Source organism: Maniola hyperantus, chromosome 11 (genome assembly GCF_902806685.2).
Source record: "Maniola hyperantus chromosome 11, iAphHyp1.2, whole genome shotgun sequence".
NCBI lineage: Eukaryota > Metazoa > Arthropoda > Insecta > Lepidoptera > Nymphalidae > Maniola > Maniola hyperantus.
Window position 1 is genome coordinate 5,756,358 of NC_048546.1, and position 16,733 is coordinate 5,773,090.

Genomic DNA, 16,733 nt, shown 5'->3' on the forward strand with positions numbered 1-16,733 from the left:
ATTGTTAAAACCATTCAGACTGGAATATTCAGGAGTCTTAATGTGAAACAAACAAGAAGCTTAGTATTTATTACTCTCAGCACAAATGAAATAAATATAAATGTTTATTTAATGTTTCCAATATTATATTCGGTCAATGAAAACATCGTGAGGAAGCCTGAGAGTTCTCCATAATGACTCAAAAGTGTGTCATCATCATCTTCATCATCAACCAATAGGCGTCCACTGCTGGACATAGGTCTCTTGTATAGACTTCCACACGCCACGGTCTTGCGCCGCCTGGATCCAACGGCTCCCTGCGACTCGTCTGATGTCGTCCGTCCACCTAGTGGGGGGTCTTCCAACGCTGCGTCTTCCGGTGCGAGGTCGCTATTTCAGCACCTTGGTGGCAAAGATGTGTGAAGTCTGCCAATCTGCATTGGGCCAGTGTGGCAGACTATGGCCTAAGCCTTTTTCACTCTGATAGGAGACCCGTAGTGGGCCGGTAATAGGTTGATCGTGATGATGATTAAGTATGAATATTATTTACTTGCTTGCTGTGGGCACACACATCGTTATTTTCAAAAACTCCGACGATCGTGAAGTAAAAAGGGACTGAATTCCTTAAGATTAAGGGTCATTTAGCGAATTTTCACTATGCCTCTAGTATTTGGCACCTCTTTGATCTTTGCCAACATAAAAGTTTTGTACCAACCTACCATAGGTACAAAATCTGGATCATATTAAGTATAACATCATGATCAACACATCGTCAGCTCATTACAACAGAGCTCGGGTCTCCTCTCAGAGTGAGAAGGATTTTGGTCACGCTGGCCATGTGCAGATTGGCAGACTTCACACACCTTTGAGAACATTATGAAAAACTCTCAGGCATGCAGGTTTCCTAACGATGTTTTCTTTCACCGTTAAAGTAAGTGACATTTAATAACATAAAATTTACATACGAGTAACTCCGAAAAGTTAGAGGTGCGTGCCCGGGATCGAACCCCTGACTTCCAATTTAAAGGCGGACATCATAACCACTAGGCTATCACAGTATATTATAACGAAAGGTACAAAAATTAACAATTTATTTCTATCGCATAAAAACCGAAACTGGCCAACGGTTTCGAAAAGAATATCAATTTGTTCTCCTGAACGCTGGGGAAATTTATTAGATCAAGCTATTTTTCGTTGCAATTCAATGATGAATTTTACTTTTACCTTCTCCATATTTGAAAATTCCGTAGATCTGAGTTTTGAAACCAGCATCACCACAGTAGTTTATCGCTTGCCAACTATTGTAGGTACCTATCCGTTTCAACTGCCCGTTTCATTTCCCGAAGCCTCTTTCTGCGTCGTCACTCGTGCCAACTACTTCATGTGTGAATAACAAATGCCCGAGAACATTCATATAAAGAGCTTTTCCACCAGTGTATGGTGAAAATAATATTGTACTATCTATTTTCATGAGTACCTACCCAGTATCTATATATTTAACTTATATCGACCGGGTCAGTGCCCACGGAGCAAATAGGCTGTGTCATGCCCGGTGCTTTAACCAGGCTCAATATTTTATTCCTAATAATAGGTAACCATTTTGATAATGTGCATCCAGACACAAAAAATTTTTACATTTGCCATCGTCTAGAACTAACTTCAGATCAAATTCCTTCATTGCTCGCGCTTCTCGCAATTTAAACTCAATTTATGACAAATCCAGCATAGACTGATTTTATGGCAATGTAAATAGTGTGCGCCAAAGTTTAATAAACTTATTTGCTAGCATAACGCAATAATTATATCTAGTTATAGTCTGTCACTGTGTTCATTTTTCTTTTTCAATTTAGTATCTAATTGTGAAAACCTTTTATTAGCTTGTAGTTACTTAAGTTTAAGATTATAATTTATTAATGTAAGCTGTTGGTTCTTCTAATAAAATAAAAATAAAATAACCGTCCGCCGTGAATTCCGTAAGATAAATTCACGCATCCACCATCACCACGGAAATTTAGGGATATAACCTATCAAACTCCAAGACGCCGAGCGAAGCTTGGTCGCAACCAGACAATCATTTCTCGACTCTAGTATCATAAGGTCGGATGTGTACTTCCGACCAAACTCACTTTTTTACATAAAGGTAATGAGCATTTCGGGCTCTTTCTGCCAAGCTGACACCAGTATTTCTATCTCTTTTCGTTGCAAAGATAAATACATGCATAATGTCTGAACACATTCTAAAAATTTGGAGAACCATAATTATATTTTTTGACTTGCGTATGTATGCACCAAAGCAATGGAGAAAAATGATAGATGTATTTTGAGTTCGACCATTATGCTACGAAATAAGTTTATTTGTAATACTAGCTGGTACTGCAGTTAAGCACTTCTGCTTCTAAAATATGGAATAATTTTGTTAGGTAAAATCACAACAGATATTATGCTTCGAATTTTTTGTATTAATATTTGGACTGTGAATCATTTAAGACTTTTTGCCTTGTAATATAAATAATTTTGCAATAAAATTCATGGGAGTAAGTTGAAATAAAGCTTTTTGTTTGTGACTACATTAAAGTTGATGTGATTAATAGGTAAGAGATCCATCCTATTTCACCAAAATATTGGACTAAACTGCGGGAAAAAAGTAAAGAGCCAGAATAAAGCTGAAGACATTTTGAAAATGTAGACTAGAAAATCTTTTAGGACCACGAAAATCACACCATGGAAATCTAAACATATATTATAATAATACCCCACTAAGCAAAAAACCGTGCATTTATGGTGTTTTTTATGAATCATAGTTCAAATCATCAGTTCAAAAATTTATTGCCCTAGTTTTTAAGGTAGCCTTAAAAAATTAGAGTACCTAATCAATTTTTTTCTTCTTTACCCGTCTTATAATCGACCGAATTTGATATTAATCCAGAGCAGAAATTATAAGGCACCTACAATATGTGATGATAGTGATTCTAACGAAACATACCTAATTATAGGAAGCTTTAGATTATGTTAATTTAAATATAAATGTAGTATAAATTAATTTATTAATTAAACAACTAATAAAAGTGAAAGTAAAAAAATAAAAAAACTTAACTAAAACACGAAAGAAACAGTTTAAAAAAGTATCTGTTAAAAAGAACAGTCGAAACAGAAGCAATGGAATTTTCAAGAAAGCAGAAAGTATTTTTTTTATTACAAAAGTGGCAATGCCGGATTTGACTAACAGTAAATCCTTATACCTGCGTAGTTTCTGCACCTTAAAAACGATTCATGATGCTACCAGCAGTGTTGCTACTTTAATGTGGTCTGAAAACATCAGCTGCAGCGGAAGGAATAAAACAGTATCTTATTTCATTAATCTACTATAAGAAACAAAGTATTCTCGAAATTGTTGAAGAATTGACTTTGTGGTCTGATAATTGTGTCGGTCATATTCGGAGCATGATAATCGTTATGGCTTACTTATGATTATTATAAGGATTACCACACTAAAAGGTGATAAATCACAAGCTTTATGCTAAAATGCAACATGTACCTACGTGGAGTAAGATGTAATCCATGCACAAATAGAAAAAAAGGGAACAGCTGAAAACAATGCAGATTACTAAACTAAGAGATTGGTCACAGTTTACAATAACATGCGAAGGAAACAAAACTTTTTGATAAGTTTGATTTGGCACTACAACATATTTTTAAAGACCACATCCCTTTACAAAGGTGATATATCAGGACCGTTTGTTATAAAAAAAAAATAAGAACGGCGGGGATTTTCAGATTTCGGAATATATTACCTGGCTACAACTAACGCAATAATGCTGAGTGTTATTATTTTATAAAAACTACTTTAAAGAAGACTTTTTTGTATTTCATTAGTATGTTATAGGTACATATAAACTTAAAATTCTTCCCCGCTTTCGCCCAATATACGACATAATGAGAAACCATTATCCACTGTAAAATATAACCAACATTTGCAGTAGGTACCTGATGACCTCCATTCTTACTTTACGTACCTAATCATTATAAGGAAAATCAGGCTATGTTGGCATGTTTTAGATTTCTATATTGATGTAACTGTCATGTATGCAATTCCACAAAAAATGTTTGGCCCACTGTAGGTTTCTAATTACTTTGTAATTTTTTTTCCAATTTTTGGCCGTTGTTTTTAATTAATGGGCTTTATTTGTGAATTTGTAAATGTTATTTTCATTCATTCAGAAGTCACAAGGTTTACACGGATGCAATGGTCAGACTATCGGGCGAATGCAATTATTATGTTTCAGATCTAACTAATCAGTTTCAGAAAAATCAGATAGGTACATTGTTGCTATCTCACAACACTCCTAAATGATTTTTGTGAGATAACTACTGTGATCTTTTGTCCGAATATTACTTATGTATAATCAGTTAAGACGTATTATGAAATATTAAGTAATAGATCCGACTTTTATTTCAAATTTGTAATAGTAAAAATTGCAGCCATAAAGTCGGTTTACAACTTATGCACACAATTTTTTAGCACAGTTACGATTATTACCAGCATAAAGTCGCATATCGTCCATTTTGAAGAAATTGTGAGTTTATATTTTATTTATTAATGATAAAGTATTTCTAGTAATGGGTAATGATAGGTACAGTTATGTGTTAAATATTACAAAAACAACTGAAATCGTATCTCTAGTAGTTTAGAAATTATGACCCGATTTCCCTAGCATTTTTGTTTTGGCTCTCCTGAAAAGTAGCAAAAATCCACATCCGACCTTATGATACTAGAGTCGAGATTTATAGAAATAGAAAGATTTTTTATTTAAGTAAACTTTTATTAGTGCTTCAGAAAAAGTGCTTTTGAATCGTAATTGAACCTAGCACCGCATCGGTGCGGAATGCGTTTTCTACCGAGAGGAACCAGCGAGAAACTCACTGGGTGCTCTTTTAAAATATTCAATTTATATAATAGCTATTAGCATGCCCAGCCCTATCCGTCCAGTAGTTTGAGCTGTGCGTTGATTGATCAATCAGTGAGTCAGCTTTTCCTTTTATCACTACCCTTTGCAAAAGTGTGTTTGTTTGATGGTTTATTGGTTTGTTGGTTTGTCCTTCAATCACGTCGCAACGGTGCAACGGATCGACGTGATTTTTTGTATGGGTATAGTTACAGACCTGGAGAGTGACATAGGCTATTTTTATTCCGGGAAATCAATGAGTTCCCACGGGATTTCAAAAACCTAAATCCAAGCGTATGAAGTCGCGGGCATCAGCTAGTATAATATGGACTAGACATAATCCTCGTATTAAATTTGTTTAAGAACATACTTTTTAACCGACTTCAAAAAAAGGAGGAGGTTCTCAATTCGTCGGAATCTTTTTTTTTTTTTTTTTTTTTTTTTTTAATGTATGTTCCCCGATTACTCAAAGACGCCTGGACCGATTTTGAAAATTCTTTTTTTGTTTGAAAGGGTATAGTTCAAAGTTGGTCCCATTTCAATTTGGTGAAGATCTGATGAACATCTTCGAAGATAGATACTGGAACTCCTCAACGGATAAGAGTAAATTGCTCGCGATCAGTGTAATAGCTTAGTAAACAGTAGATTTTTAACCAGTCATAGCATAATTCCATGGGGCCACTAAAAATTGTGAAATAAAAAAATTTTACAAAAAAAATAAAAACCGACTTCGATACACAATCACTAAAAATTGAAAAATAATTTAATTTATTACCGAATAAATTATGTATACAAGAGTTAATATAGTTCCATAATAATATTTTTTGGGGTCGGTGCCAATGAGGTGCCATTGTGGAGTCTCATAAAAATATGAAGTCTAGACGATTCGCGCAGCTAAAGCTAATTGGCACCGGCACCAAAAAGTATTATTATGGAACGATATTAAATCTTGTATACATAATATATTCGGTAATAAATTAAATTATTTTTCAATTTTTAGTGATTGTGTATCGAAGTCGGTTTTTATTTTTTTTGTAAAAATTTTTTACATAATAGATTAAATTATATGAGGTAGTATCTAGATCAGAATCTGAATTCGGCAGATGATCAAACATTGTGAGATGTGAGAGTCAAGAGTTACAAAACAGGTCTTTCAAATAACAAGCCACTACTTCTATTCAGTAGAGCACGGGAATGACTACCAGTAACACAGCTTATTCATCAAAATGTCAAATAAAAAAGCTCGTTTACGCATCTACCAAAACATTCGTATCCCGAATGAAGTTATTTGTCACACCTAATGGGTTACTTCTGTTGTCATCAATCGTGGGTCTCTTTCGTCATTGTCTCATGTTAACTTTAGTAAAAGATTCTTGACGATCTCCCTGGTGCAGTGATAAGCGCTGCGGTTTTATAAGTAGGGCATCCTGGTCTTGATTCCCGGCAGGAGCAATTTGGAAACTTATAATTTCAAATTAACTTGTGTCTGGTAGGGTGGCAAGTTCGTCCGTGGATACCAACCTGTAGGCAACTTCTACAAGCAATATAGCGTTTGTACGATGCTACGTATAGTCCGCGACAGGTGTAGATGGCAATCGCGGTATGAGGCGAGGGGAAGCTCCGCACACCCGCACGTCACCCGCACTCGCACGCAGGGGATGTGCGGGTGTGCGGGGCGTTCCCTCCTCTATTGCCATTTCAAACTGTCGCGTACTATAGATACATATCAAGATTGCATCATAACCTATAACTAGGTGAGATCACCGATAAGTGGTAACTTATCATCCAAGAAACAAATACAGGATCATACAAGATACAGAATTATTTCACCTAGTTTTGTTTGTTTTTAACCTCAAATGCAATCCGCATTTGCATGAGTTGTGGTTAAGAACAAAAAGGTTTATCGGTCGTTTTTTTGTGTACCGCTACCAAGGCAGGTTTTATAAAGTTACTCCACCCCTTAATCTTCTTTGGGAACATTATTTTTAGCATTTAGTAGTACCGCAAAATATGAAAAGCAGCCTACTAAATCCCTGTTTTATACTTAAGCCACCCTTAGTGTATGTTGAAAGAGAGCCCTGAGATCTAGATTCTGAGAAGTTATAAATGCCTCACTGAAGGATTACCAATTTTGGACTTTTTCAGCGACTTAAATACCTACTATCTACTCGTCACATTCCTCCAAAGAGCTTCTGAAAACATGTTTATTACATTTCTACAAATACAATCTAACAAAAAATGGACTTCTGTTTTAAACTTTTTCCATTAACGTTAGTGTATCATGAAGCCGTATCGTATACGCTTTACACTAGTCCTATTTACGAGTTCAGCTTTATAGGCGAGTTCACGTCGCAGCCAAATAGGACAAAACGTCTTTGACCCATATTCCTCAGTGTATTTCACTGTGACATTGACATTTTAAGGAAATTTGCTTGGGATTGTTTATACAGCATTTTAAATATTGGATTGCTGAGCTGCAACTGTATTCAATAAATTATGCATTTTGATTAAATTACATATGCCGGATTCTCTTTGATCACATTTTACTTTAGAATTTAATTTTTTAAAGTAACATGATTGTTTATGGACATATTTTATATCTAACAGAAGTCTTAATGTAACACGATTAAAGGCTGCCGTTCTTGTAGTGAAGTTTCTCAGAAGACCTCAGATTTATTATTGTCCCTTTACTTTGTTACGTTTAAGTAGGAATTGAACCTTCTAGCGATTGAACATCCAAGCGTTTTGACTGTTTGATTGTTATTTATTCGAAATTAAATTAGGATAATATTATCATAGCCCTATAGTGATGCCGTGTCACAATTTACAACCTTTCTGAGTCCTAGCCTCCTCCACAGTTTTATTCCGTCGGCTTTGCTCAGCTCTTATTCAATTTGTTTATTCGCCCATCACGCTTACAGCGGTAACGCTTACATCCGATCCGAGTTCGTGAAAATACATTCCGAAGTTGTCATAGAACTATTTGTGATTTAGCTTATGACCACAGATTGAATTTTCTGTGCTTATTACTCATGACGTAGATATTTTTTATATCCGTATTTTCACGGATTCGGATCGGATGAGTGCTTGATCGCTCTTAGGTCTTCATCAACCCATTTCAGCCAATAGTTTTTGGCCTATCTTTAGTCTTTTCTGTTGGGCTATCTACCTACTGATTATATTTGTATGTTACTTGTATTCGGCATTCTTTCTAGATAACCCGTCCAGTCCATCAAGTCAAGTCAAATCATTTATTCAAATTAGGTACCACTCTAACACTTTTTGATTGTCAAGAGATCAAGATCTAATTTCGAATCTTGACTAATATTACTTATGTATCTGTCTGTTTGTCTAATATATCTGACTGTCTGTGTCTCTGGGCTGTGTTTTTCACAGCCCATCTGTTCAACAGCTTGCATCCCACAGAAGGACATAGGCTACTTTTGTCCCGGAAAATTAAAGATTCTTACAAACATAAATTGACGTGGACGAAGTTGCTGGTATCATCTATTCAATTCATTGCGGGCGTAGCCTACTTTTATCTCTTAAAACCAAAGAATTCCCACGGGATTCAAAAAATCTAAATCCACGCGGAAGAAGAGGCGGGTTATAGTAACACAGTACGTAATACAAAATATATCAGCCATCTAATCCACCCCAAAAAACTAAAACAATTCATGTTTTCATACATTCATCAAAGATATTTTTTCATTGCCCTAATGACTCGCCGCAGGATCATAATTTTTTAGAGGCGGCTTGGAAAGGCCAAAAGCCAGAAACCCAAAAACGATTCTTCCGGAATGGCGCCCGATAGTCGCTGTGAAGGCTATAATTATCTTGACCCGCATCATCTGTTACAATGCCGACCGCCCGCGGCGCCTCTACAAGACGAGGACTCTTCTAAAAATGTTATTTCCTTGGCTGCAACATTTATTTTCTCGCTTTGTGCTGAACTTTTCAAATAAGTATTCTCACTAGTTACGATAAAATTAAGTACCTAGTTGGAGCTGTTTTTAATTTATTTGTAGTGGCGTAGGATTTATATTAAAGAAAGTCATACGAAATCATAAATACTTATGGCAAGGAAGAATAGTAATAGAAACTTTTATAACCAACATACAGTTTAAGGGCGTACCAATGGACTCCTTTAGCCGGGGACAGATTTAGGCTATGTTTTGTCATGGAAAAACAAAAAATAATTCGCATGGGGTTAAAAAAATCCAAATCCACCTGGATGAAATTGCGGGTATCATCTTTTTGGTTTAGAGGTAGCTTGCATCCTGGAGCTGAACACAGGCCGCTTTTAATCCCGGGAAATCAAAGAGGTCCCACGGGATTTTTAAAAAAACACAAACTGATCCGTTGCGCTAAAAATGAGAAAACCCTTCTATCACCAGATGAGGCTATTAATCGCTGTGAAATGTCGCTTAACTTTTTTTTACACATATGAAGTTATAGACTTCTTATACTTGTTCACATAAGCACGGCTTAGTTTTATCAACTTGGAGTGACGTGACACAGTTTTCGTTTGCCAACACTTAGATATACCTCTCGGGGCAACTGCCCGCGCCGTTCTCTGCAGCGTGTATCTGTGCCAACATTCATAACAGATACAAACCACGATTAACACAAACATTGGATAGAATCTGTACCTACATGTGCACTTTAAGCAATTAAATTAAATAGTATTACTTTTTTTAACCGTGAAGGAAAACATAGTGAGGAAACCTGCATGCCTGAAAGTTCTCCTTAATGTTTTCAATAGTTTCATTACCGTCATGATCAAACTCATCGCCGCGCACTATTGAGCACGGGTCTCCTTTCAGAATGAGAAGGGTTCAATAGTTCAGTTTCTCCACTCTGTACTTGGCCAGGCAAACTATAACCTAAACCCTTCGTCGTGGAACTCCTGCATTGCGTACCACATCCCGCGTTCATCGCGCGCAGGTATGGCTGTAGCTTTATTCTTGTTTTAGGTACATAAGCACGGCTTAGTTTTATCAACTCGGAGTGACGTGACACAGTTTTCGTTAGCCAACACCAATACCTCTCGAGGCAACTGCCCGTGCCATTCTCTACAGCATGTATCTGTGCCAACATTCGTAACAGATACAAACCACAATGAACACAAACAATAATTTGATATAAAAAAAATTACAAAAAAAATTAAAAACCGACTTCGATACACAAACAATAAAAATTAAAAAATTATTTAATTTATTACCGAATAAGTATATTGTGTATACGAGAGTTAAAAAAGTTCCATAATAATAATTTTTGTGTGCCGGTGCCAATTAGCTTTAGCTGCGCGAATCGTCTAGACTTCATATTTTTATGAGACTCCACAATGGCACTTCATTAGCACCGACCCCAAAAAATATTATTATGGAACTATATTAACTCTTGTATACATAATATATTCGGTAATAAATTAAATTATTTTTCAATTTTTAGTGTTTGTGTATCGAAGTCGGTTTTTATTTTTTTTGTAAAAAAAATTTATTTCACAATTTTTAGTGGCCCCATGGTATTAAAATATGCTATGCCTGGTTAAAAATCTACTGTTTACTAAGCTATTACACTGATCGCGAGCAATTTACTCTTATCCGTTGAAGAGTTCCATTATCTATCTTCGAAGATGTTCATCAGGTCTTCACCAAATTTAAATGGGACCAACTTTGAAGTATACCCTTTCAAACAAAAAAAGAATTTTCAAAATCGGTCCAGGCGTCTTCGAGTAATCCGGTAAAAAAAAAAAAAAGATTCCGACGAATTGAGAAACTCCTCCTTTTTTTGAAGTCAGTTAAAAAGTTGCACTTTAAGCAATTCCGTGATCAACCCATCGCCGGCCAACTAATGAGCACTAGTTTCTCTCAGAGGCCAAAGGTATTAGTACGCCACGTTTTAGTTTGAAGCCCTACATTATCAAAAATTGTGGAACCAGCAGGGATTGAACCGGTATCCCTCTCGTTATCGCGGCTGTGTCGAGTGCCTTTACAGACCCGATAGCTATAGAGATATGCAGGTTCAATTCAATCGAATATTATGCAGGTTGAAAATTAACGTCGCCTTTTTGTAAAGAAATATTAAGGCTTACCTTATCACTAGTCATATAAAAAGTGCGAAAGGTGTTCGTTGATTTGCAATGGATTGACGTCACGGAAACAGATTTTCTGTTCCGTGATTGACGTGATGTAGATATACCTACTTAGTTACCTAAAGACTTATTAAATTAAGAAAATGAATGAGTTAAAACAATATTTTTAAACATCTAATATTACGTGAAAGCCTCAACTGTATAGACTACAATAAATATGAATATTGTGTTTCGTGTACATTATACATAAGAAACGTCAGTGTAAGTACATCATAAAACTTCCTCGTATTTTTTTTTTTTTTTTAATATTTTAATATTCTAAAAGAAGTTAAAAACTGCATTAAAATGCACCAACAAGTTTTGACGTTATACGCAGTTAGTTTCTTTGTTTCAAACTATTTATTTATAGAAATTGAAAAAAGATGACTCATCTAAAACCCTAAAAGAGGGAAGCCGGACTCGCACTTTACCGGTTTTTTAGGGTTCCGTACCTCAAAAGGGAAAACGGAACCTTTATAGGATCATTTTGTTGTCTGCCTGTCTGTCAAGAATCTCGTTGACCTAGAATCATGAAATTTTGCAGGAAGGTAGGTATTATAGCCGACTTCAGGGGAAAAAATCTTAAAACCGTGTATTTGTGGAAAAAAATTAAAATGACGTGTTCATGAACAAATATTGCTATTTTCAACTTTCAAAGTAAGATTACTATATCAAGTGGGGTATCATCAGTGGCGTGCAGGTCATAGAGGCATAAATGCACTGCTTACCCCAGTTATAAAGCTCAATGCATATATTTAATTATTACCAGCCAGTAAACAGGCTTCTTCTTAACTAGTGCCTACCCTGCCTTCAAACCCTGTGCACGCTACTGGGTATCATAATATGATAGAGCTTTACTGGTGAATTCTAAAACAGATTTTTATTTGTTTTTAGGGGGTTTTGATTTATCGTGCAAAATGTCAATAAAATACGATTGTAGTACGGAATTCTCACTGCGCGAGTCTGACTCGCACTTGGCCAGTTTTTTTTAAATGCTGTGGGTCTCATTGATTTTCCGCAATAAAAAATATCCCTCTCTAGGAAGCAAACTCTGACTCTGTGCCAAAGTTCGTCAAGATCGGTTTGGCAGTTCAGCCGTCAAAAAATAACAGACCGACAGACACACTTCCATATTAATAATATTATATGGATTTACTGATCCTAGATCAAGAAATATATGTTCAAACTTAATGAAAATAAATTACTGTTTGATTTGTTATTTTGATTATTTTGTTAACAGTGTCTAACAGCGGGACTGTTTGACCAGTAGCTTTTATTACATAATTATTATGACATTATATTCATTATAGTGTCGCTATTAGCACTCACAATGAGTAGATTATGTTTGCTAAAGTTATTATACCCAGTGAACACTTTGGATCACGGCCAACAGACAAGAGCCAGCTAGTGACCTTAACGCTCTACGTCCTATAGGTACTACATACATATAATATATTATATTAACGACTAATGAAAATGTTAATGAAAATATTACAATAAAACTTAAAGCTAGCCTTATCTAATCTAAATATTATATAAAACTAGAGACTTCGTCCGCGTGGATTTAGGTTTTAAAAATCCCGTGAAAGCTCTTTAATTTTCTGGGATAAAAAGTAGCCTATGTCCATCCCCGGGATGTAAGCTATAACTCTGTATTGAATTTCATGAATGTTTGAATGTTTCATGAATTTCATGGCCGTGAAAAGCTAGCACAGACAGACAGACACACTTTCGCAAGTATAATATTAGTATGGATTAAAAGGTGACTGACTGACTGACTGACTGATCTATCAACGCACAGCTCAAACTACTGGACGGATTGGAGTGAAATTTTGCATGCAGATAGTTATTATAACGTAGGCTTCCTCTAAGAAAGAATTTTAGAAAATTCAAGGCCTAAGGGTGTGAAGTAGGGGTTTGAAATTTGTGTAGTCCACGCGGACGAAGTGGCGAGCATAAGCTAGTTACGATACAAATTGTGCCCGCGTGGAATGGCGCCAAGAATACTGGCTGTATTTCCGCATAAAAAATGTTCAGTTTCAACTTAATTTAAAACGACTTTATTGTTAACAAAATTACAGAGAGTAAGAATACAGAATACACTTAAAAAACAAAGGGCGACTTTATCACTAAAGTGATCTCTTCCACGCAACCCATACTTATACCCATAGGTAATATAATAAAGTAGGTCAATATTAACATATTATACTCATTATCAACGAGTATTTTTTTAATGAAAATATTACAATAAAACTTAAAGCTAGGCTTATCTAATTACTATACAAATCATGCCCGCGTGGAATGGTAATGGCCCCAGGGTTTCCACGGCAAACGGAACAAAAATGCAACTCTCGATAAGAGAGGCATACTTCTTAAATTAAGCTACATGACATGACAAGTTTTATCTACATCCGATGCCCATTTCTTTCACCATTACAATTTCTAAATCCTCCCATCCTAACATTTGCTCCATTCATATAACAAAGCTATAAAGGAAAACTTTGCGATATTTACTGCGGGGTACCTATTGTCAGCGTATTTCGGATTCGTACAAGTAACCAACTTACCACTATCCCGTGGATCGTGGGTGAGTGTGTGGGTGAGTAATCTGGAAGCCGGGTAGGTATAGACTGCGTGCCAGCAAGTCGCCGAATTAGACATGGTCTGGTGAAGTTTAGACGGCTTTTTACAAAAATCGAGGAACTTTTATTTGAATTTAGTTTTATACTTAACATAAAGGATTTTCTTCCTGCGCGTGGATTTATTTTCCGTAATAAAAAGTAGGTACATTATGTCTATCTCCAAACTATAAACTACTTAGCTTCGGTGCCTTTCATCAAGATCAGTTCAAGAGTCGAAATTATACTCTTAGTCGAGTCGTATGCAGAAGGGTATGGGCACGTATGGGAGTCCATCAACAACTCAAATGTCTCTCTACATAAAGAGGTCAAACTGCGAGCTTCTTCTTACTAAAATAACAATAACTAATGTACTAAGACTGGCTTAGCTTTTAAATTCAACAAAATCATACAAAATTTACACAAAATGCAATAATATTAAAGGGAAATAAACAAAATAAATCATTTCTTACGTAAATATTAGAAGCCTACACCAACTACCGAGAAACCCTCTAAATGCAGTGACGCCATAATAGTAGCTCGTTAAGACCTATTAACATTCACGATGGTCTCTCGTTTAAAGCTATTGATTTTCTATTATCACTAGCCATCAATCCAAAAGTCTTAGCTCCGGTTCAGCGAAACGGATCATCTATTTCAAGCAATCATCATTTAAAATTAACCTACATTGATAAAAATATGATACTTAATAGCAATAAACAAATTCAAAAATTTAATCTACCTACACAATTTTCTTTGATACTTACCTTATCCTCGCCGTATCTAGTCGCAAAAGTAGATACCTATTATACAGACGTTATTTAGGTACTCACCAATAAGTAGAGCGTATTCTGTGCCAAGCAAAGTTAAGTCAGCAAGTTACAAAAAGAGAAATACAAAATTATATGATATAGTTCTTGCATTTCACGAAGACCACTGACTTATCCTTGTGTTTAAGTCGTATCGGCATACGTAAGGTACACTAAATGACGTGTGCGTTTGACAGTGCTTGCTCGCGACTGATTGGTCCGACATGCACGCACACTTACGCAATACCAGTGGCGTGCAAAGGGTTTGAACCCAGGGTAGGCACTAGTTAAGTAGGAGCCTGTTCACTGGCAGGTCATAATGAGAAATATGCATTGAGCTTAAACAACTGGGGTAAGCAGTGCATTTATGCCTTTATGACCTGCACGCCACTGCGCAATACCCATGTAAACGACGTTACCACAAGTAAAGTTCACTAGCCTTCGTGAATTGCAAGAACTGTACGTGATATTTTATAGTAATACTAGCTTTTGCCCCGCGGCTTCACCCGCGTACTAAGTGCGATTTTTGCAATAATTTCCACAGCATTCCAGAATGTTCCAGAACGTTCGAACTCACGACATATCTTGTTTTGTATACTCCTATCAATAGGTAGCTTTACCCATAGAGAAACGTCTTCGAATGGTCCACAATGTTCCAGAATATTCGACATCATTCGAGAATGTTCTGGAATGTTCTACAATGATCTGGGATACTCTGTGGGATTCTTTAGAATACTCTCGAATGTTCTTAATTATTCTTGAAATTTCTATAGGGCGAAACTTCCAACCCTTATATCTTCAAAAGCACACCCTTCAGGTAATAAAATTTTTTTACAAAAAAAATAAAAACCGACTTCGATACAACACTAAAAATTGATAAATAATTTAATTTATTACCGAACATATTATGTATACAAGAGTTAATATAGTTCCATAATAATACTTTTTGGTGCCGGTGTCAATTAGCTTTAGCTGCGCGAATCGTCTAGACTTCATATTTTTATGAGACTCCACAATGGCACCTCATTGGCACCGACCTCAAAAAATATTATTATGGAACTATATTAACTCTTGTATTCATAATATATTCGGTAATAAATTAACTTATTTTTCAATTTTTAGTGTTTGTGTATCGAAGTCGGTTTTTATTTATTTTGTAAAAAAAAAATTATTTCACAATTTTTAGTGGCCCTTGGGTATTAAAATATGCTATGCCTGGTTAACAATCTACTGTTTACTAAGCTATTACACTGATCGCGAGCAATTTAGTCTTATCCGTTGAGGAGTTCCATTATATCTATCTACGAAGATGTTCATCAGATCTTTGTCAAATTTAAATGGGACCAACTTTGAAGTATACCCTTTCAAACAAAAAAAAGATACATAAAAAAAAAAAAGATTCCGACGAATTGAGAACCTCCTCCTTTTTTTGAAGTCGGTTAAAAACGGGAACCTTCTTCATGGACGGAAGATAGAGAACTATCACACCATATAACTACCTTGATGGTACCGGGACTCATTTCTGAGTTTTAGCGGCACGCACATTGTACACTTTCTTTTATAATAGATATTTCCGTATCTATTATTTCATCAAAAATGTTTCTTATCGACTTCAAATTTCGTATTCCGTTTCCGTAACACAATATGTGACTGTGAGATATGTCAGATTCGATATTTGATATTCAATTACTGTTATTGGGTGCGGAACATTTCTTTTAAACAAGTTTTTCCAGTTCCTGCGGCAATTTATGTCAAAAGTTCTAAAAAAGATAAACCAAGTTGCCGCTTCGTGGAACGAAAAACTCGTATTTAACAAGTACTTAAGTATTGCCTACATCTTGTTTGTAAAGAAAAACGTAATAATATTGGCTGGGGTTTCTTTGATATTCTTACAGTTATGGAATCATAAAAATAATAATCCGTCGTTGAGACGATTCAAGAGGGTATATTCTGAATATTGAATCTGGTTGGAATGGATCTCTCCTATTTGTATTTCCCTACTCTTTGTAGGGTGTAATTATTAGAACCTATTAATGACTAGCTTATGGCTGAATTTGGCATGCAGATAGCTATTGTGACGTAGACATCCGGTAAGAAAAGATTTTTGAAAGATAAACCCCTAAGGCTAAAATAGGGGTTTGAAATCTGTGTAGTCCACGCAGACGAAGTCGCGGAAATAAGCTAGTTTTTCCATAAATAACATAAAGTTACATGTTCAATAGCTATAGTAGTATTAGTAGGTACTATA

At 35.7% G+C, this 16,733-nt stretch overlaps 1 protein-coding gene across 2 annotated transcripts in view; it reads right to left on the minus strand.

Moving 5' to 3' along the window:
* The window catches only part of LOC117986327 (trace amine-associated receptor 6), a 55,495-nt gene that overhangs the window by 14,438 nt on the left and 24,324 nt on the right, over positions 1-16,733 (minus strand). Inside the window, exons 2-3 of one of the 2 annotated variants that reach the window (XM_069501841.1) lie at positions 14,510-14,527; positions 14,444-14,479 (exon numbers count right to left, since the gene is read on the minus strand). The exons of the other annotated variant lie outside the window; for it this stretch is intronic. The gene's annotated coding sequence lies outside the window, so the exon portion shown is untranslated. The remainder of the gene's footprint in view (positions 1-14,443; positions 14,480-14,509; positions 14,528-16,733) is intronic. 2 annotated transcript variants of the gene reach the window in all.